This window comes from Mugil cephalus, chromosome 23 (genome assembly GCF_022458985.1).
Source record: "Mugil cephalus isolate CIBA_MC_2020 chromosome 23, CIBA_Mcephalus_1.1, whole genome shotgun sequence".
NCBI classification, from domain to species: Eukaryota; Metazoa; Chordata; class Actinopteri; order Mugiliformes; family Mugilidae; genus Mugil; species Mugil cephalus.
The window spans coordinates 15,160,018-15,183,165 of record NC_061792.1 but is presented as its reverse complement, the minus strand read 5'-3'; the positions used below and the strand labels follow the sequence as shown (position 1 = coordinate 15,183,165).

Below are 23,148 nucleotides of genomic sequence, written 5' to 3'. Positions count from 1 at the left end.
ATGTTTAAAAAAAGTCATAGTAAAGTATGTTTAAAAAAGTCACAGTATAGTATGTTTAAAAAAAAGTCATAGTATAGCATGTCAAAAAATCTAAGTAAAATATGTTGAAAAAAGTCACAGTATAGTAAGTTTAAAAAAGTCATAGTATAGTATGTTGAAAAAAGTCATAGTAAAGTATGTTGAAAAAAGTCATAGTAAAGTATGTTGAAAAAAGTCATGGTATAGTATGTTGAAAAAAGTCATAGTATGTTGAAAAAAAGTCATAGTAAAGTATGTTTAAAAAAAATTCATGCAGGTTCGCCTGGGTCCAGTTGGTGGCGGTAATGCACCTATAAGCCTACAAACCCCATAGAAGAAGAAGGAGAAGAAGAAGCGGACAGGTGTTGTTAATTAGTCTAAATAATGTCTCTTTTGTCCTAAAACGAGACAACTTGTGACTCAATGAAGAGGAAATTAACAGAAAATATTGTAATAAACACGGAGACATCGAGTGTCCAGGTACAGTAACATCCTGAGTTAAAGTTGACTTCCTGTTCGTGTTTACCTGTTAGCTTTGAAGCTTAGCTTAGCTTAGCTTTGTTTTGCTAAAAGTAAAAAGAAATATTCTGTAGCTTTGCTTCAACTCAAAATAATCTGCTTCTAATATTAATAGTGTGTTATTTTTATTATATATTTAAAAATAATGATCTAATATTTTTATAGATTTAAGCCAAGACTTTAATATAACAATATATTTAGTTAATAATTTAATCTTAGTAGCTTAGCTTGCTCAAAATAACGTGTATCCTTTTATTTAATTTATACACTTTTAAAATCTACTACACGTAAGCATAGTATATCAAACATGTGTGTATACTGGCTTTATTTTTATTTCTTTGCATCGCTGTTTTATTTAAGGTGAGTGCATTATTATTATTTTATCTCCAAATGTTCTTAAACCATGTACAAACATCTTGCAGATTTCTAAATGCACTGACGGGATGTTCAGGAAGAAAACGTTCAACCAACAGTCATGTTTCTATCTGGGCCGAGCTCAGCAGAAACATGTTCCTCCTGAAACCTGCTCAGAGTCCAGGTACATCTCAAAACATTAGAATATCAGGAAAAAGTTCAACTCATTTCAGAATGTGAAACCCATATATTATATAGATTCATTACACATAGTGACACATTTCAAACATTTATTCCTTGAAATTTTGATAATTGTGGCTCATAGATAATGAAAACCCAAAATTCAGTGTCTCAGAAAATTAGAATATTGTGAAAAAGTTCAATCTTGGAAAGTCATGGTGTCAAACCCTAATCAACTAATTAACTCAAAACATCTGCAAAGGTTTCCTGAGCCTTTAAATGGTCTCTCAGTCTGGGTCCGACGGCTACACAATCACAGGGAAGACTGCTGACCTGACAGGTGTCCAGAAGACAATCATTGACACCCTCCAGCCACAAAAGGTCATTGCTAAAGAAGCTTTAGCTTTAGCAGTTTCACAAGGAGCATCAAGAGCCACTCCTGAACCAGAGACAACGTCACAAGGGTCTTACCTGGGTTAAGGAGAAAAAGGACTGGACTGTTGCTTAGTGGTCATTTCTGTTTAAAATATCCTTTTTTCCATTGGTCTTATGTAATATTCTAATTTTCTGAGACACTGCATTTTAGGTTTTCATTATCTATAAGCCACAATCATCACAATGTTTGAAATGTGTCACTCTATGTGTAATGAATCTATATAATATATGGGTTTCACATTCTGAAACGAGTGACAAAAAATATTGAACTTTTTGATGATATTCTAATTTTTTGAGATGGACCTGTAGAGGGAGAGGTCTGAGACTCGGAGGTAAATCCTGCATCAGGAGAAAATACAGTTCACACTAAATGGATAAAAGAAAAAAAAAGTCACATGTCGAAAAAAGTCATAATATAATATGATGAAAAAAAGTCTCAATGTGACAAAAAAGTCTTAGTATGGTATGTTGAAAAAAGTCGTCATATATGTCAAAAAAGTCACAATATAGTATGTCGAAGAAAAAGTCTTAGTCTAGTATATCGAAAAAAAGTCATGGTATAATATGTTGAAAAAAGTCATATAGGCTTATACGATGAAAATAGTATGTTGAGAAAAGTCGTAATACATGTCGGAAAAAGTCATAATATAATATGTTGAAAAAAGTGATACGTCACGATATGCGTCGGTCTAATAAATTCAGTTTATTGAAGTTGCTCTGTTGGACCCTTGTGCATGTCCTCATCTCTGTTCCAGATTAATTTCAGCCTGAGCTCAAGGAGAGAAGGATCCTAGAGGACACAGCCTGCAGCTATTTGCTCGCTGTGGTGTGAAGAGCTGTTAACTTAAAGTTTGATATGTACATCTCTTGTGTCCTCCTTCTGTTTCAGGTGCTGCTTAAATCTCCTGGTTGCTCGCAGCATCTCACATCATCCTTGTTGTCTTATTTCTGTCTGACCAGCCGTCTGCAGCCCAAAGACGCTCAGTTTATCATAAATAATCAAAAGTAGACGAGTCTGGAGCAAAAAAACGTCACACTATACTATGTTGGAAAAAGAAGTCATACTATACTATGTTGAAAAAAAAGTCATACTATACTATGTCGAAAAATTGAAAAAAAAACGTCATACTATACTATGTCGAAAAAAAACGTCATACTATACTATGTCGAAAAAAAACGTCATACTATACTATGTCGAAAAATTGAAAAAAACGTCATACTATAGTATGTCGAAAAATTGAATAAAACGTCATACTATACTATGTTGGAAAAGAAAACTCATACTATACTATGTCGAAAAATTTAATAAAACGTCATACTATACTATGTCGAAAAATTGAAAAAAGTCATAGTATACTATGTCGAGACATTTAAAAAAAACCTCACACTATACTTTGTTGACAAAAACGTCATACTATACTATGTCGAAAAATAAAAAAAAACGTCATACTATACTATTTCGAAAAATTGAAAAAAAACGTCATACTATACTATGTCGAAAAATAAAAAAAAGTCATACTATACTATGTCGAAAAATTAAAAAAAAAGTCATACTATACTATGTCGAAAAAAAAACGTCATACTATACTATGTCAAAAAATTGAAAAAACGTCATACTATACTATGTCGAAAAATTGAAAAAAACGTCATACTATACTGTGTCGAAAAAAACGTCATACTATACTATGTTGAAAAAAACGTCATACTATACTATGTCGAAAATTTAATAAAACGTCATACTATACTATGTCGAAAAATTAAAAAAATGTCATACTATACTATGTTGAAAAATTGAAAAAAACGTCATACTATACTATGTTGAAAAAAACGTAATACTATACTATGTTGAAAAATAAAAAAAAACGTCATACTATACTATGTCAAAAAATTGAAAAAAACATCATACTATACTATGTCGAATAAAAAACTCATACTATACTATATTGAAAAATTGAAAAAAACGTCATACTATACTATGTCGAAAAATTGAAAAAAGTCATAGTATACTATGTCGAGACATTTAAAAAAAACCTCACACTATACTTTGTTGACTAAAAACGTCATACTATACTATGTCGAAAAATAAAAAAAAACGTCATACTATACTATTTCGAAAAATTGAAAAAAACCTCATACTATACTATGTTGAAAAAAACGTCATACTATAGTATGTTGAAAAATTGAATAAAACGTCATACTATAGTATGTTGAATAAAACGTCATACTATACTATGTCGAAAAATTTTATAAAACGTCATACTATACTATGACGAAAAATAAAAAAAAGTCATACTATACTATGTCGAAAAATTGAATAAAACGTCATACTATACTATGTCGAAAAATTAAAAAAAAGTCATACTATACTATGTCGAATAAAAAAACTCATACTATACTATGTCGAAAAATTAAAAAAATGTCATACTATACTATGTTGAAAAAAACGTCATACTATACTATGTCGAAAAATTAAAAAAATGTCATACTATACTATATTGAAAAATTGAAAAAAACGTCATACTATACTGTGTCGAAAAAAAAGTCATACTATACTATGTCGAAAAATTGACATAAACCGTCATACTATACTATGTTGAAAAAAACGTCATACTATACTGTGTCGAAAAAAAACGTCATACTATACTGTGTCGAAAAAAAACGTCATACTATACTATGTCGAAAAAAAACGTCATACTATACTATGTCGAAAAATTGAATAAAAAGTCATACTATACAATGTTGAAAAATTGAAAAAACGTCATACTATACTATGTCAAAAAAAAAACGTCATACTATACTATGTCAAAAAAAAACGTCATACTATACTATGTCGAAAAATAAAAAAAACGTCATACTATACTATGTTGAATAAACCGTGAGACTATATTACAAAGATTTATTTATTTAAAAGACGCGTGTCTGCGCTGTGGAGAGGAAAGACAATATGTTTAATACATGATTTTATTTTGTCCACGCAGGGACGTCAGAGACCTGGAGGTAAATCCTGCAGATTCACACTGAAGGAAGGAAGGAAAAAAAAAGAAAAACAGGGGACATGTGGACAAATAGCTCAGGCTATTAGACGACTCTATAGTCAGTGTTAAGTCATGGGTTCAAATCTTATGACAGTCATGACTTTTGAAGCTCAACACCCAAAGAAACAGAGGAAAAATGTCAATGAAAGACCAGAGACTCTCAGTTAAATAGCTCAGAGAGTTAAATGACTGGTTGACACGTCTGAAGACGTAGGTTCAAATCTTATGACGGTCGATCAATTTTAAGTCCAACAGTCAAAGTAGAGACTGAAATGGTTTAAGAAAAACAAATAGCTCAGACTGTTAGAAGAGTCTATGGTCAGAGTGAAGACATGGGTTCAAATCCTATGACCATCATGACTTTTGAAGATCAAAACTTTTAAAGTCCAGATTCCAATGTGACGAAGACAAAAGCGTTCAGAGAGAAGCTCGTAGCTCACGCTGATAGAGGACTGTCTGGAGACTCTGAGAACATGGGTTCGAATCTTATCGGGTTCGAATCTTATCAGGGTCGCTGTGTTTTGAAGTCCAGATTCCAAAGTGAAGAGTCAAATGTCGTACACGTCATTGAACCACCTGTCTGGAGTTAACATTTCAAAGGTAAAAGGCGAAACACCTGTGTGCTGTAGTGAGGGCCTCCTATGAAAATAAAGTAGCCTTTATCAATGAAACTCTTGCAAGAAGGACTGTTTTTATTATTTTTTATATTACATTTAAATACTAATGCTTTTAAAATAGAAAAATATTCCATGCATATTTGTACTTGAAAATAAATAATATATACATATGTTTTTTTATATGTGTTTTTTATTATTATTATTTTTATCACAATTTTATTTATTATTTTTTATTATTTATTATTAAGACAGAAATTCTGGTAAATAACAGATTGCATTTTAAGAAGTTATGAGTCAGTGTTCTGTGTAATTATCTGGAAGAAAGATTAGTTGTAAATAAAGTGTTATAAAATGTCTGTGATTTGTAGACCAATAAAAAGCTGTTATTCTGGTAAAAGCCAATATTTTGTACAAATAATGTGATTTGCATTTTCTATATTATTTTCTTTATTGAAACTGTCAGGTGATTTGTTGGCTTGTGTGTCCATGAACTTCAAGAATTTTCAGTAAATTGTACTTAACATAGCAAAGGTACAAATGTGATAATAGTTTATTTTAATTTGACTGATGCTGCTTTTAATCATAGGCTATAACCACAGATTCATTCATTGTGGATTTATCCGTCAGTTATTTATTCTTTGAGTATTTGAATAATAAGTACTAAGTACTATGTCATTATTACACCACATTGTTTTTATGATCATCAAATAATTAACTGAGCTGGATACATGTTTTTTATGGAGAATCATATTCTGAAAGTGACCAACAATTCCAGATGTGAGACTAAATATAGTTCATTCAAAATATAAAATCTTTTATATTTCCTTTGGTACAAACACCAATAAAAATGTGGAAACAAACAATTGTTGTTGTGGCCTTTTGTTCACCCTGAAGCCGTGTTTCAATTGATATATACACATTTGTAAATAGTTCCTGTCCTGTAATTAAAGACAAACTGAAACTGAATCACCTTGCGTTGCCTAGTCTTTTATATTCTGTCCCCAAACCCCTCGACCAGGGCGCAACAATTTACTTCAGTAAAAGCACCAGACTGTAGTAAATACTCCAGTCCTGCAGTGACAATCTGTGTTAACATGAAAATGTAGTTATAGTATCAAAAGTAAAAATATTCCCTGTGACATATTATTATAATTATCAGTATTGATGTTCTGTCCTGAACACACTAACGATGAAGATCCTACACATGAAATAAATTAGAGAAAAACTGACAGTGACAATAATTAAATGAATCAAGAACAAACATGTCTGATAAATTGTTGTCTTATTGTGAAAATCTACATCCCTCCTTCCTGTCCTGCCTCAATCACAGGTGAACTGACCCTTGATCCAGGAAGTAGCTGACTCACCTGTTCAGTGTTCAGGTTGGAGTGGAGTCTTCTTCATCTCTCTGGTTAAATAAACTGTAAGTTTGATTTGTTTAAAGCTTTAACTTTGTCTTCAGTAACTTTAATGTTTGTTTCTGCTCTGTAATGTTTGTAGAAGATGTTCACTTCTTATTTCATTTTTAAGTTTGTGTCACTCTGTTTGAAGATCAGTCTACATTATTATTAGATAAATGATTCACTGGAATCAAACAGTATGATGATCAGATTAAATTAAATTATTAAATCTTCATTAATCTGGATCCAGCCTCAGATTTAAGTCTAAAGTTATTTTCACTTTCACCACGTTGTGTCACAGATATTTTTCTCTGTGTAAACTCTGTCTGAAGGTCAAGTCAGTAGTTTATAATGTTTAACTCTTTAATATCAGTTGTCAGCAGCTGAAATCTGAGTCAGAGCTGAAAATACAAGTTTGGGACGGAGGATGTAAACATTTTGTGCTGATGTGGCAGCACATAAATTCAGTGAAGGTGGATGATTTGAAAGAGGAGTAAAGGAAACTGGACTGAGATATAATCTGCCATCAGCCTACAGTACAGTCTTAACACCTGTCCTCACCCCCGTTCACACCTTGACACTGGAGCCTCTCACTCTTGTTTTTTCTAGAGATGAAGAAACGTGTAAATGTGTAAAATAAAACGACTGACGTTGAGGCAGAGACTGTGTTATAGAGAGAGGTTGGATGTTTTGTTAGATTAGTATTCACACACCTTCATCTCTTTATAGAAATACATTGACATCAGTTCAATAAGAATTCAGAATAATTTACATCCTCCAACATCGTTCATCAGATGAACACAGTGATGTTTGCTTCTAGATGTAGTTGAGTTAAAATGAGTTCAGTGATCTTCATCTGATATTAAAACATTTTTCAGAATTTGCTTTTGTAACTTGTTGTGGTGAAGGCACATTTTCTCCAATACTACAGAATAAAATAATATATGAATTATCTTAAAACATATGTTTAATTGGGTTAAAGTAGGTGATTTTCATATGTTATATCATATGTTAGATATTAGTGGCGACTATCATCGATCAAAGTACAAACTAACATACCTTCCACATCAGATAAAAGCTGTAAAGTGTTGTAAAGTAAATTGAAAGTTGTAAACAGGTTTTTTAGTTGTGTTGAACTCTGGACATCTCCAGTCAAATTCAATGTTATTGAATGTTAATTATTCTTTGGATGATTTCTTTCCTCTGCAGGTGAAGGTAGAAAGTGTGTGTGAGCTGATGTGAATCCAGCAGAATGGATCAGTGGAACAGAAAGTGGGGATTCCCTCCCTCGAAATCCACTGTGAGAAAGTTATGTGAGATGTTCGAGAAGAAGTGTGAGGCTCAGAGGTGAGATGAAGAACTCCGGGGGTTTGAAAACAACCTTAATGTCTTTCCACATTTCACACGGCTTAAAACTCCACAATCTCATACACAGCTTCTGTGGCTGTGGACTAAAAGTGACTTTCTCTGTCTTTGTCAGTGTCCATCAGACACCAGAACGTAAACATAGACCTGAAACCAGCTGTGTGTCTATGAAGAGTGACTGGTCCATGGATCAACCATTAACATTTGACTCCAGAAAGTAAGTTGTGAGGTTTGGGGACATGTTCAGCATCTTCATTGTCAGTGTTGTGTGTGTGAATAATATCTGTCACAGTCATGACAAATCCTCACTTGTTAAGAATTTAGTTGTTGTTAGTTGTTGTTATGAAACATTCTGCTGGTAGTAATTTCGTCTTCACTTTGTCTGTCAGGATCCATCAAACACTAAAATACCCTGAACCTAAACCCCGACTGAAGCACAAACCTGATCCCAGCAGTGTGTCTATGAAGAGTGACTGGTCCATGGATCAACCATTAACATTTGACTCCAGAATGTAAGTTGTGACTAGGTTGAAATTGTTTAGGTTTGTTTTTTAATTGTGTCTTGTTGTGAGGTTTGGGAACATGTTCAGCATCTTCATTGGTGCAAATCCTCCAGGACTCCATTCAGATTATATGGCAGTGATCTGAAATCATGATGAAATTGATTCAAAGGGGTTCACCCTGCTTCATCAGTATTGTTGAATACTGGGTACTACACAGTTCAACCAGTCATAATCAAACAAGAATGTCAGTGTTAGAGGAAGATATCACATCATGACCAAAGTTTCTCCAGGAGCTCCTCCACTGAGAGTCTCCATCAGATTAAAAGATCAACAGGAGCATTAAAGAAAAAATGTGTTTTAATGAATGAGGAAACAAGGAGCTGACTGTGGAGATGAATCATTACATGTGTCTGAATCAGTATAGACTTGATATCAGTGTGTTCCAGTGCAGAGTCTATCCTGTGTTTATCTCAGGAGAAAGTGAGAAGAACAAGACACCATAACCTGAACCCGACTGACTCTGTTATAAGATCAACATTAATATTATTCATTCAAGAGACAAATGGAACCAGAAGTTATGTCAGTAATCATATGTAAATACAGTTAGTGACCAAACATCAAGAAGCAAGAGCTGAAAGCTGTTGATTCTCAGTGGGATCAGAAAGAATAATCAACCTTAATGACTACAAGGAGTCATCTGATTCACTGTTCACATCCAGATATCACTTCATGGACATTTACATGTTGGTCTCTGTGGACTGATATGATGTGAACTAATTCTGATGATTCATTCACAGAGTGAAGCAGCAGAGTTTAAATGTTCCCAGTGGTCAGTCTGTTCATCACCATCAAACACAGCTGGACTCCATATTTAAGGTCTGTACATGGACAACAACTACTTTCCATCATCTCCATGCTGCTCTTTGTAGACCAGTGGACTGTCAGTCTGTCCAACATGGATCTGATGTTTGTCTCCATGATTTCAGTCTGGTTGTCATTCACATAGTTTTCTGTTCCAGCTGCTGGAGGACAACATTGTCACTATTGAGAAGAAGGAGCTGAAGAAGATTCAGAGGGATCTGAGTCCAGATTACCCAGAATGCTTAGAGAGTCAGAGGGAGGATGAGGAGGTGTTGGAGGGTGAGGATGAAGAGCAGAGGAGGAGCAGCAGAGAGGCATTTGTGAAGATCACACTGAACTTCCTGAGGAGAATGAAGCAGGAGGAGCTGGTTGATCGTCTGCAGAGCAGTAAGAGGATTTCTCTAAACACTGAAGCTGATGAATGAATTAAACATTTACTAATGTCTCAAGAGAAGGAACAAGATACTGTATATTCACTCATTCTTTCAGGAAATGCTGGAAATCTATTTACTGATCTTATTTGTTGTTTGTTCATTCAGAACGTTTTGCTCCAGTTTGTCAACGTAAACTTAAATCTAGTCTGAAGGAGAAGTTCCAGTGTGTGTTTGAGGGAATTGCTAAAGCAGGAAACTCAACTCTTCTGAATGAGATCTACACAGAGCTCTACATCACAGAGGGAGGGACTGCAGAGGTCAATGATGAACATGAGGTCAGACAGATTGAAACAGCATCCAGGAAACTAGACAGACCAGAAACAACCATCAGACCAGAAGACCTCTTTAAAGCCTCACCTGGAAGACATGGATCAATCAGAAGAGTGATGACAAAGGGAGTGGCTGGCATTGGGAAAACAGTCTTAACACAGAAGTTCACTCTGGACTGGGCTGAAGACAAAGCCAACCAGGACATCCACTTCATATTTCCACTGACTTTCAGAGAGCTGAATGTGGTGAAAGAGAGAAAGTTCAGCTTGGTGGAACTTGTTCATCACTTCTTCACTGAAACCAAAGAAGCAGGAATCTGCAGCTTTGAAGACTTCCAGGTTGTGTTCATCTTTGACGGTCTGGATGAGTGTCGACTTCCTCTGGACTTCCACAACACTGAGATCCTGACTGATGTTACAGAGTCCACCTCAGTGGATGTGCTGCTGACAAACCTCATCAGGGGGAAACTGCTTCCCTCTGCTCACCTCTGGATAACCACACGACCTGCAGCAGCCAATCAGATCCCTCCTGAGTGTGTTGACATGGTGACAGAGGTCAGAGGGTTCACTGAGCCCCAGAAGGAGGAGTACTTCAGGAAGAGGTTCAGAGATGAGGAGCAGGCCAGCAGGATCATCTCCCACATCAAGACATCACGAAGCCTCCACATCATGTGTCACATCCAGTCTTCTGCTGGATCACTGCTACAGTTCTGGAGGATGTGTTGGAAACCAGAGAGGGAGGAGAGCTGCCCAAGACCCTGACTGAGATGTACATCCACTTCCTGGTGGTTCAGACCAAAGTGAAGAAGGTCAAGTATGATGGAGGATCTGAGACAGATCCACACTGGAGTCCAGAGACCAGGGAGATGATTGAGTCCCTGGGAAAACTGGCTTTTGATCAGCTGCAGAAAGGAAACCTGATCTTCTATGAATCAGACCTGACAGAGTGTGGCATCGATATCACAGCAGCCTCAGTGTACTCAGGAGTGTTGACACAGATCTTTAAAGAGGAGAGAGGCCTGTACCAGGACAAGGTGTTCTGCTTCGTCCATCTGAGTGTTCAGGAGTTTCTGGCTGCTCTACATGTTCATCGGACCTTCATTAACTTTGCTATCAATCTGATGGAAGAACAACAAACAACTTCCTGGAAGTCTAAAATGTTTAACAAATCAAGTCTAAAACATCTCCACCAGAGTACTGTGAACAAAGCCTTACAGAGTCTAAATGGACATCTGGACATGTTCCTCCGCTTCCTCCTTGGTCTTTCACTGGAGACTAATCAGACTCTTCTACAAGGCCTGATGAAGCAAACAAAAAGCTCAAAGACTGAAGAAACAGTCGAGTTCATCAAGAAGAAGATCAGTGAGAATCTGTCTGTAGAGAGAAGCATCAATCTGTTCCACTGTCTGAATGAAATGAATGATGGTTCTCTAGTGGAGGAGGTCCAACAGTCCCTGAAATCAGGACGTCTCTCCACTGATAAACTGTCTCCTGCTCAGTGGTCAGCTCTGGTCTTCATCTTACTGTCATCAGAAAATAATCTGGACGAGTTTGACCTGAAGAAATACTTTGGTTCAGAGGAAGCTCTTCTGAGGCTGCTGCCAGTGGTCAAAGCCTCCAACAAAGCTCTGTAAGTACAGAGATAGTTTAAGTCATTAATAGATACACAGCAATCTTTAAACTGAGGAAAATACAAGTCTGACTAGTTCTTTATATTTTATTTTCTCTGCAGACTCAGTGGTTGTAAACTCTCTAAAAGAAGCTGTGAAGCGCTGTCCTCAGTGATTAGCTCCCAGTCCTCTAATCTGACAGAACTGGACCTGAGTTACAACAACCTGGAGGATTCAGGAGTGAAGCAGCTGCGTACTGGACTGAAGAGTCCAGACTGTAAACTGGAGACTCTGAGGTCAGTTCAGTCTGCTTTGTTTTTTATTTATATTTTTATTTCAGCTTTTATTCATTTTATTGAATTATTATTGATTGAAGACAGAAGATCCTGTTTTTATCAGTTCTCTTGTCAGGTTTGGTGGAAATTCACATGAAAGGACACAAAGTCAGAACACTTCAGGTCTTTGTTTAATTTTCATCTATAGATGGGTTAACACATTAAAAGAGTTATTGTAGTCAGTAATCATTCTTTCTTTTCATACTGTCTGTGAAGAAATCATCAATAATAATCTGAGTCCAATGTGACAAGACGGAGGACAAACTCTACAGTGTTGTTCTGTGAATGTTCTGTGAATGAATGATTGTAAAGTTGATCTTAAACTAATCTCCTGCTGCAGCAGTCAGAGCTCCACAGATCCAGTCACCAACTCTGTGTTTTCACGAACAGAAACTAAAAGAGAGAACTTTGTTCTACAACAATTCAATGAAAGAAACAGTGTCAGACGGAAGCTTCATGTTAGTGTCAGTGATCCACAATAATTGAGACATATACTACCAGTCAAAATGTTGGACACACCTTCTCATTTGATATTTTTTGTCTTATTTTCACAACTATTTATGTTGTAGATTCTCTCTGAAGGCATTAAATAAGTGTTAAACAATTCAAAACATGTTTTATATTGCAGATTCTTCAAAATAGCCAACTTTTGCTTTAATTACTGCTTTGCTCACTCTTGGTGATCTCTATATGAGCTTCATGAGGTACTCACCTGAAATGGTTTTCCATCAATCTTGAAGGAGTTCCCAGACATGCCGATCACTTATTAACCCTTTTGCCTTCACTCTGTGGTGCATCTCATCCCATACCATCTGGATTGGGTTTAGGTCAGATGACTGTGGAGGCCAGGCCAGTCCATCACTCTCCTTCTTGATCAAATAGCTCTTAGACAGTCTGGAGGTGTGTTTGGGGTCATTGTCCTGTTGAAAAATAAATGCCATCATGGTTCCTCCTCCATGCTTCACAGTGGGAACCGTCCATGTAGAGACCATTCACACATCTCAGATTTGGACTCATCAGACCAAAGCACAGATTTCCACTGGTCTAAATCTCCTCTGCTTGTTGTTTGTCCTTAGTCGTGGTTTCTTAGCAGCTATTTGACCATAAACCTGATTCTCCTCTGAACAGTTGATGTAGAGATGTGTCTGCTACTAGAACTCTGTGTGGTATTTATCTGGGCTCTAATCTGGGTTAACTTGTTATTTCTGAGGCTGGTGACTCAGCAGCAGAGGTGACTCTTGGTCTTCTTTTCCTGGGATCCTCATGTCAACCAGTTTGGGGACACATTCAAAGTTTTTGCTGTTTTCCAGACTGACCTCCGGTCCTTAAAGTAATGACGGACTGTCCTTTCTCTTTTCTTAGTTGATTGGTTCTTGCCATAATATAAATTGTAACAGTTGTCAAATAGGGCTGTCAGCTGTGTACCAACCTGACTTCTACACAACACAACTGATTGTCCCAACTTTATTAAGAAGGCAAGAAAACAAATGAACCCTGACAAGGCTCAGCTGTGAGATGAAAATCATGAAGCTCATTGAGAGAAGGTCAAAGGTTTTCAGAGATGTCAATAAAACAAAGGGTGGCTACTTTGAGGAATCTAAAATGTAAAACATATTTAAAAAAAACATTTTATTTGCTGCATAATTCCATATATCTTACTTCATATATTCAATATATTCAGGATGTATCTACAATGTAGAAAGAAGTAAAAATAAAGAGAAAACACTGAATGAGAAGATGTGTTCAACCTTTGACTGGTAGTTGGGTTCAGCTACAGATTTAAAACCTGAACACATCTTATTATTCTTTATTCAGGTTGAAGTCCTGCAGGTCAAGATTCTTAATGAAATATCAAATGAATTAACGATACACAGACCTTCTAACCTAACATATTTTATTCTTTATTCAGGTTGTTGAGCTGCAGTTTGTCAGGGATCAGCTGTGATTATCTGGTCTTAGCTCTGAAGTCCAACCCCTCCCATCTGAAACATCTGGACCTGAGTCACAACAACCTGAAGGATTCAGGAGTGAAACATTTGTGTGGTTTTCTGAAGAGTCCAGACTGTAGACTGGAGACTCTGAGGTCAGACATCATGTTTTATTTGTGTGTTCAGATCAATATGATGTGAAAGTTGTGTTGACACTAATCTACAGACATCAGGCTGATATTCTACTGATCCACACTGAGGATCTTCATGATAAACTCTGTTTCCTTCTTCTGTGGTTTAGTCCATTGACTGTGGCAGAGTTATGTTGACTACACATTTAAAACCATAGAAGAAGAAAAATCCTCCACTGGATGATTCATTCTGAAACTATGACACACTTGATGTTCACCTCTAATTTCACCTCATGTTTTCAGATTCAAACCACAACAACAACTAATATTTTTTCTGTTATTAATGAAGCTGTCTGTGAGGGACCGAGCTGCAAAGCAAAAGGAGTCGCAGTTGGATTTTGAAATATACAAGTTTTATTTACCCCAAAAAAATAGGAAAAAAATTTACAAAAACAAGCAGTTAATTCTGGGTCCATAAAAGAGGTCAAATAAACAAAACTGAACTCAGGCTATAATGCTACAGCAACCTGACAAACCAACTGAGCTAACGAACAGACAACAAAGGGGACTTATATAGTGGCTGATCAGGCCAATTACACACAAAGGGAACAACATAAAACAGTAACACATTAACTAACAACACAGGGCAGTTTGTTTACCAGTCAAATAAACATAATAAACCAACCCCAAAATATTCAAATAACAAATTTAAACCTAATGAAATACACAAAATAGTTAAACTAATTAACTCCCCCCTGTTGTAACAGGCTCTTGGTACGACCTTATTAGCACTTCCTGTATTTAAACCCACAGTTTCCTGGGGGCCGTCCTTTTGCCAGATGCCCCCAGCAGCAGAAGCCAGCCTTGAGTCTATAAAATGTCAATCCTGCAAACTGACAAACTTTCTCTGATTTCAAGGTGACGTCTTCAAATGTCTCGTTTTGTCCAAATCTAAAAATATTCAGTTTGCTCTGATTGGCTGAATGAAAACCACATGACAATGAACCTCACTGAGAGACACAGAGACACGATTCAAAATGTGATGATGTCACCAAATATGGTTCCTTGCCCCATAAAGGGTTAAACAATTGGTAACCTCATTTATTATCATGTAATAAACAAATGTTCTAAGTAATAATACTTAAATATTCTTTTCTTATTTCTTCATACACTTTCATTCAGTATTTATTCATAATTTACTGATCGTCAGAATGAAGGACTTATTGTGAAATTCCTCTCAGTTTATTTTGAAAGGCTGTAGCTTTGAATCCACATACAGAGAATCACAGTGAATGTTAGTTTTAACTTAGTTACTTGGTAGAGATGTCTTCTACCTTTAGAGTTACACTTTTATTTCCATCACAAAACCCACAAAATAAATGAAGAAATATCAAGATATAATTTGTCCCTGGGCCTGAATGTTTCATTTTAATTTGTATGATTTGAGCATGAAACTAAAAATCTGCATTTTGAAGTGTCAACTGGTTTTCTATATATATTTGGTTAAATATTCTTAATGAAATATCAAATGAATTAATGACAAACAGACTTTCGAACTTAACATCTTTTGTTCTTTATTCAGACTGAGTTGCTGCAGGTTGTCAAAGACCAGCTGTTATTATCTGGGTTCAGCTCTGAAGTCCAACCCCTCCCATCTGAAACATCTGGACTTGAGTTACAACAACCTGAAGGATTCAGATGTGAAAAACTCTGTTTTCTTCTTCTGTAGTTTAGTCCATTGACTGTGGCAGAGTCACAATCTTTTTTCCAATAGTTCAGTCTATAAAATGTCAAAAATGTTGAAACATGCTGATTCCACTTTCTCTGAGTTCAAGGTGTCGTCTTCAGATATTTAATTATATCCCAAACCAGAAATATTCAGTTTACTGTGATAGAAAACATAAAATGTTCCCAGTGAATAAACTGGAAACAGTTTAGTTTTTCTGTTTGATCAATGACTCAAACCATCATCACTGTGGTTTTTGATCTTTTCTCCATGGACTCATCAACTCATCAACTTATTGTTTCAGCTCTAATTCAAACAGTTTTTACACTAAGAGACAGAAACAAATATTCAGTATTGTGTAAAGATAAATGACAGATGAATCAATAATGAAATGTATTTTCATGTTTAGTCCTAATTTAAATGTCTCCATCATAACATGAACATATTTTAGAGTCTTGATCATCATTTTATCAACATTTCCATATTTGGTGTTTTTCTGATCTTTGAGTAGAAAGTGAAATAAATGTCAGAGGGTTTTTACTTGTGTTTGTTGGTCAACATGAGTTTGTGTGGATGGATCCACTGGTGGAGCTGTCAGAGTTTCAGAGCTGATGTCACTACGTCTTTATTGAAGCAGCAGCTTGTTGTCATTAATATTAATGAGAGCTCTTTTTCTCTTCTTCTATTTGACTGATTGAAGCTGCTTCCTGTTGGTTCACATGTTTAGAGTTTCTATTTTCTAAACTTGTACTTTCTGAACCTTCTTCAGCTCTGAACAGACGATGAAACACTGAATGATTTCAAGATGGAACTTTGTCTTTTAAACCAACATCTTTTATTCTTTATTCAGATTAACTGACTGCAGGTTGTCAGAGATCAGCTGTGATTCTCTGGCCTCAGCTCTGAAGTCCAACCCCTCCCATCTGAAACATCTGGACCTGAGTCACAACAACCTGATGGATTCAGGAGTGAAACATCTGTGTGGTTTTCTGGAGAGTCCAGACTGTAGACTGGAGACTCTGAGGTCAGACATCATGTTTTATTTGTGTGCTGATGACTCTGTAGTGGTAGGGTGTGTTTGAGATGGACAGGAGGCGGAGTATAGGACACTGACCACAGACTTTGTGAAGTGGTCCCAGGCAAACCACCTACTCGTGAATGTGGACAAGATCACAGAGCTGGAAGAGGTCACCAGTGGAGCTCATCCCCATCCAGGGCCTGGAGGTGGAAGTAGTGGACCACTACGATGCTGTGTACAAGAAGGGCCTGAGTAGACTCTACTTTCTCAGGAAGCTCAGGTCTTTCAACGTGTGCAGTGAATTACTAGAGTCTTTCTACCAGTCTGTTGTAGCGAGTGCCCTGTTCTTTCCTGTGGTTTGTTAGGAGAGTAGTAGCAGCAAAAAAGACGCACCAGCAAATTGATCTTAAAGTCTGGACATGTGATCGGTAGAGAGTTGGAGTCATTTGTCTCAGTGAGGGACAGGAGGACACTGGATAAACTGCTCTCCATTATGGACAATCCATCCCAGTAACCCAACAGTAGAGGGTCAGAGGAGCTCATTCTCCAGCAGAATGATTCAGCTCCACTGCCACAGTGAACACTGCACAACTTATTTTATTCCATCTGTCTTTGTTCCATCTAAGTTGTGTTGACACTAATCTACAGACATCAGGCTGATATTTTACTTGATTAACTTTGACATCTCATCAAAAAATTCATAAATGTCACATGAATCAGTGATGAAATGCATCGTCATGTTTAGTCATAAATGTCAGACGTTTGTTTTTTGGTCAACATGAGTTTGTAGCGATGGATCCACTGGTCGTCTGACACCTGAATGAATAACAACAAAACAACAGCAATAATGTCTGAACTTTGTCCTTTCAACTTCTCTTTTTTCTTTATTCAGTTTAAGGGGCTGCAGTTTGTCAAAAAGCAGCTGTGATTCTCTGGTCTCAGCTCTGAAGTCCAACCCCTCCTGTCTGAAACATCTGGACCTGTGTTACAACAACCTGAAGGATCCAGATGTGAAGCAGCTTCTTGATCTTGTGGAGAGTCCAGACTGTAGACTGGAGACTCTGAGGTGAGTGGAGGGTTGGAGTCAGTTCATTCTTCTTCCAGTAGTTTTGTACTAGACACAGAATCTAAAGTGTTTCCTGGAAACCTGCTGCTGTTTTCTTCAGAGATGCTGTCAGAGGAGAATGGAGACAGACTGGACAGAAAGACAGAGACAACAGTCAGACAATCAGATCATCCTGAAGCTTGTTGTGTTGATGTTTTCAGGAAATAAATGTGGATTCCAGCTGACAGCCTTACTAGATGAATAGAGACAGTGGTCCTCATTCATCAGATCTGACCTCAGACTCTTTGTTCTCTCACCTCAAAACTAAACAACTGATCAGTTTCATCTTTGTCACAACTCTGAGATCAGTCTGACTGAAGCCTGTAAATCACAGAACCATCATTACATTTAGTAACCATGTGGTCTTTCTACAGAGCAGAACCTCTGCTGAGGTCCAGTCATCACATCTGTATCTCTGTCATTAGTTTCATCAGATATCTTCAATGTTTCTTAGTCAGCTGATGCTTCAGAAACACATGAGATGTTCATCAACACACTCAGACTCTTTATTGAAATGGAACAGCTGTAAATCCATCACTAAAGTAGTAGTAGTTAAGTAGATTTAATTGTAAAAGGAACCATATATATTGTCCTTCATGTTAAAAATATTCTCAGCCTCAAGAATTCTGTGGACTGTGAATATTTGTTGCTGCTGCTGATGAAGTGATTCTCTGTAAACACTGACTTATCTACTGTTGTTGTTGTTCTCTCTACAGCTGGCGGTGAACAGGACGGTATGTGAGCTGAGAGAGGATGAGCTGAGTCCTGATGATCCAGAGGTTGAATCAGCAGCAGCTTGTGTGTAGAGAGACTCTGACTGGACCACGTTACTGGGAGGTGGAGTCAAGAGATTAAAGATCCTCAACAGAGCTGCACAAACTATTAACACCAACAAGTAAAGACCAGTCCCTCTCCTGAATTATTGGACACATTAATCAACCACCATCAACAGTCTTTCTATATTCTAATGTGTCTCTTCACTTCTGTGTTTATTGTACTGTTTATTTTACTCCTTTTTCAACCAAACATTTATTTCATTTGAAAAGAAGCAGTTTTCACACTGAGCCTCTGCTTTATGTATCATTGTCAGAGATGGAGATAAACTATTGTTGTTATTGTGACACACTTTCATCTACACTTTGCTTTGTTGTGCTTCACTCTTCACTGACTGGTTACAGAGACGTTATTTAAAAAATGTCTCAGAATTAAAATTAAGAGCTCAGCGCCTTCAGAAAAAGGTTCATTTAAGACATAATTAATGGCACTTCTAGGTTTTCCATAATGATCGTTGCATATTCTTGTGTATTTTGTACGCTCTTTTAAACTTCATACAGTCTTTTATTGTTTGTAGATTGCTTGTATATATTTTCGTACCAAATTCTGCACTACCGTGACAAGGTCATTTCCCATATGTGCGATAAATAAACGTTGTTTTATGTCTTATTATTGAATGAAGGCTTTACTTCGAACACACACAGAAATCAAAATAGTCAAAACTACAAAAACAATGTTAACATAAAATGTCCGAAAGGAAGTAGGAAGAAGCTTATTTAATCCTACGCCTTCTCCTTTCTCAGTAATTAATGATCAGTTTCTCAATTTCCATTTTTTTACAGTTCATGTTCTAGTTTACATTTTTTAGTGTTAGGCGCTAGCTGTAGTTTAATGATGTGGCCACTGGAGGGCAGTGATCGTGATGGTTTCTCTGGTCGTTATTAAAGCAATATCATGTAGTTCATCGTTTCACCGCCAGATGGAGAAAAACTGTCACCGGTCATTTTATATCGTAGAAGAAGAAACCGGAAGTAGTGAACAGGTGTTGATCGGTCAATGGTGTTGATTAATTAACCTGATTAATGTTGAGTTGGCAACTGACTTTGGTCTCACTGTATAGGGAACAAATAAGTAAAACCCGACATGAAGACACTGAGAGTTATATCCAGGTACAGTAATTCGTGTTAAAGTTGACTTCCTGTTCGTGTTTAGCTGTTAGCTTTGAAGCTAATAGAGGAGGAGCTTGTGTTGTTTTGCTAAAGTTAAGAAATATTATGTAGCTTTTCACTGCTTCATCCCAAATAAACTGGTTTGAGCATTAATTTAATATTAACACGGTTCAGGTAAATACGACATTACAAATATTTATCTACTATTTTAAACGACGTGTCATCAGTGTAACATGGAGAAGAAATGTGAACATGTCCATTTAAAACCAAAGCAGGAGCCTCCAGTTCTTCATGGTAAAGTCATCTTTTTGTTTCCTTGTTTGTGTCTGACCAGCAGTCTGCAGCCTAAAGACACTCAGTTTATCATAGAAATCACAGGTGGACACGCAACGTTTTATATTTCAAGCCTGGAACAACAGAGATGTGCATTTTTATTTAAATGTAAATGATGTGAAATGAAGAACAATGACGTGATGTGTGTCAACCAGAAATCCTGATGAACAACAAACAACATTAAAGAAACTGTACAGTGAAGAAGAACATTAGAAACCAGGTCCCTGCTCCTCTCCAGTGTAAAAGCTCCTCCTCATGTTAGTACATGTTTTCATATTATATCACTGTATGTACTCTAAGTAGCTTAGTTTTCATTCATCTTTCTGTATTTTTTAGCTTTGTAGGAATTAAGGAATGAACTCATTTCATGTTCAGTACCTGGGGTCCACGTTGGCTGTGGCCTCGTCGATGATGAGGATGCGGTTCTTCCTGAGGATGGCTCTGGCCAGACACACCAGCTGCCTCTGTCCCACGCTGAAGTTGGAGCCGGACTCTGCCAGGACCGTTTCTAACTTAGTAGGTAGCTCCTCCACCACAGACTTCAGCTGAACCTGCAGAGAACGAACAGAGCGAAGACTGGATTCTACTGTAGTGATGTGTTCATGTGCTCTGAGTTTCAAAGTAAAAGCTTCAGTCAAGTCAACTTTTTTTTTCCCCTTATTAAAACAAAGGTACTAAAGCTCTGCTATGATTCGGCCGTTCTTTCATTATCTGTATCCGCTTTCTTCACATGGTTTTATTGTTCCTGGCACAAAGCTAATCAGCCAGGAGATCATGAGGCCGTTTAATTGTACATAATGGTGTCTGATTAGGTTAGTCTGGCGCTGTAACACACTATTTGCGGTACCAGACTGAGCCAAAAAAAACAGCTCATATATAAGCTGGCAAAATGAGACTTTACAGAGTTGCTGCAGGAGACAAAGTCTGAAATGATTTAAGAAAGCGAGATGACATCACTCAGGCCGGCTAGTGGCTCTCCAGTCATTTTGAAACCTTGTTCAATTGTTCGGACAGTTCCTGAATTTTCCCAACAAAGTCAACACCCTAAATGAGTCAAATGTGCAGGAAACCATTGTACTATTTGTCTGGCTGTTAGACGACTGTTTGGTAGTTTCAAGGTTGTACGTTTGAATCTGCCGACGTTGAGCCGGCATTTTTGGGCTGGGTTGAAACCTATAAAGTATTGCATTTCTTGTTGAAGAGGACGAACCAACATGAAGACCAGAGAGTCGTCAGTGCAGAGGTGAAGGTGTCACAGTCCACTGTTGGAAGAAGACACCACTCATCAGTAGTAAGAATCAGAAGGTAAGACTGAAGTTTGCAAAGAAGTACAGAGATGAGCCACAGAAGGTCTGGAACAAACAATCTTATGGACTGATGAGACCAAGATAAATCTCTGCCAAAGTGATGGAGAAAGAAAGGAGCTTCTTATACTTAAGGGATTCTGAAGACGTGGGTTAAATTCTTAGGATGGGCCACAATAAAAACATCCATGCGGCCAAATAGCTCAGACTGTTAGAGGGGTGTTTAAAGGCTCCTGATGATCTGGGTTTGATTCTTGTGACAGTGAAGTTCCAGCCTGTTTGAGGAATCTCTTAAGATTTTGGTTGAAGCCTGATGACACTCAGGAGCTTTTAAAGTCCAACCCCCAAAGTGAAGAATGAAAAGCTCTAAGAAAGACAGTGGGTGTGTGGTCTCATAGCTCAGGCTGTTGGAGGACGGTGTTGTCATTCTTAAGTCCTGGGTTCAAGTCTTATGACGTCCACTGGTTTTTAAAGTCCAACCCCTAAAGTGAAGAATGAAAAGCTCTAAGAAAGGTCAGAACCATGTGGTCACATAGCTCACGCTGATAGACGACTGTCTGGAGACTCTGAGAACATGGGTTCGAATCTTATCAGGGTCGGTGTGTTTTGAAGTCCAGATTCCAAAGTGAAGAGTCAAATATCGTACACGTCATTGAACCTCCTGTCTGGTCAAACAGCGCGGGCTGTTAGGAGGCTGCTTGCCAGTCTACAAGTCATGGGTTCGAATCTTATCACGGTCGGTGTGTTTTGAAGTCCAGATTCCAAAGTGAAGACTTAAAAGCGCTCAGAAAGAAGGATAAAGTGTGAAGGGCCGTCGGTGGCGTGGTGGGTTTCAACCACGACTGGAAGTCGCAAGAGATTGGTTCGAATCCCATCCGTGGCCGGGGGCCTGGATCCACCAAACATCCCTGCAGTAGCAGGCCGGGGGGGGGCCGTGTCCTCCCCCGCGGTTTCCGAGCAACACAAGGAGGGGGTTATGGGACCCACAACCACGACAGGCTGGAGTTTTACAGGGAAGGGAGAGAAGAGAAAAAAAAAAAAAAAACAAGAGTTGAGGAAGTGAAAGGAAGAAACAAGAAAAATGATGGAAGAATTTTGATGAAAATGAATTAGCCAACATTTATATAAGATTATGAATTATCATTACTAAAATAGTAAAGATTGTGAAGTTTCATTACTAAAGTAGTAACATATTAATATGTTGGTAAAAACATTTTTAAGTAACTTGTTAAAAGTCTTGAAAGTAACTTATGAATGAAAGAAGTTACTTAACTAACTTAATTACATAACTTTTACATAAACCTAGCTATACTTATAGAGGCAATAAAACTTTCTGTCCATGTCCCAGGCAAGTTGTTGAACAACAGGTTTCCGTGTCCCCATGAGAACTTTTAGATTTAGAAACAAACAGAAAAGCTCCAGGAAGAGTGAGCACATGTGTGGTCAGATAGCTCAGGACTTCTTGGAGGTTCTGAAGACGTGGGTTCAACTCTTATCGTAGTCTATGAATTTTAGAGTCCAACACTCAAAGTAGAGACTGAAAATCTCCAAAAAAGACCAGGAACCTGTGGACAAATAGCTCAGACTGTTAGAAGAGTCTATGGTGAGTGTGAAGTCATGGGTTCAAATCTTATGACAGACATAACTTTTAAAGTCCAGGTTCCAAAGTGACGATGACAAAAGCGCTCAGAGAGAAGCTTTGAGTGTGAAGGGTTCTCGGTGCGT

General features: G+C 37.3%; 1 long non-coding RNA gene and 1 pseudogene across 1 annotated transcript; both read left to right on the top strand.

The window, feature by feature from the left end:
• Positions 1–288: 288 nt before the first annotated feature.
• LOC125000691 lies at positions 289–5,992 on the top strand. The gene is made up of 3 exons (XR_007111358.1): positions 289–498; positions 960–1,075; positions 4,485–5,992. It is a non-coding gene; the product is annotated as an uncharacterized LOC125000691 (long non-coding RNA).
• A 3,627-nt stretch (positions 5,993–9,619) lies between these two features.
• LOC125000647 lies at positions 9,620–17,772 on the top strand (annotated as a pseudogene).
• Positions 17,773–23,148: the final 5,376 nt, after the last annotated feature.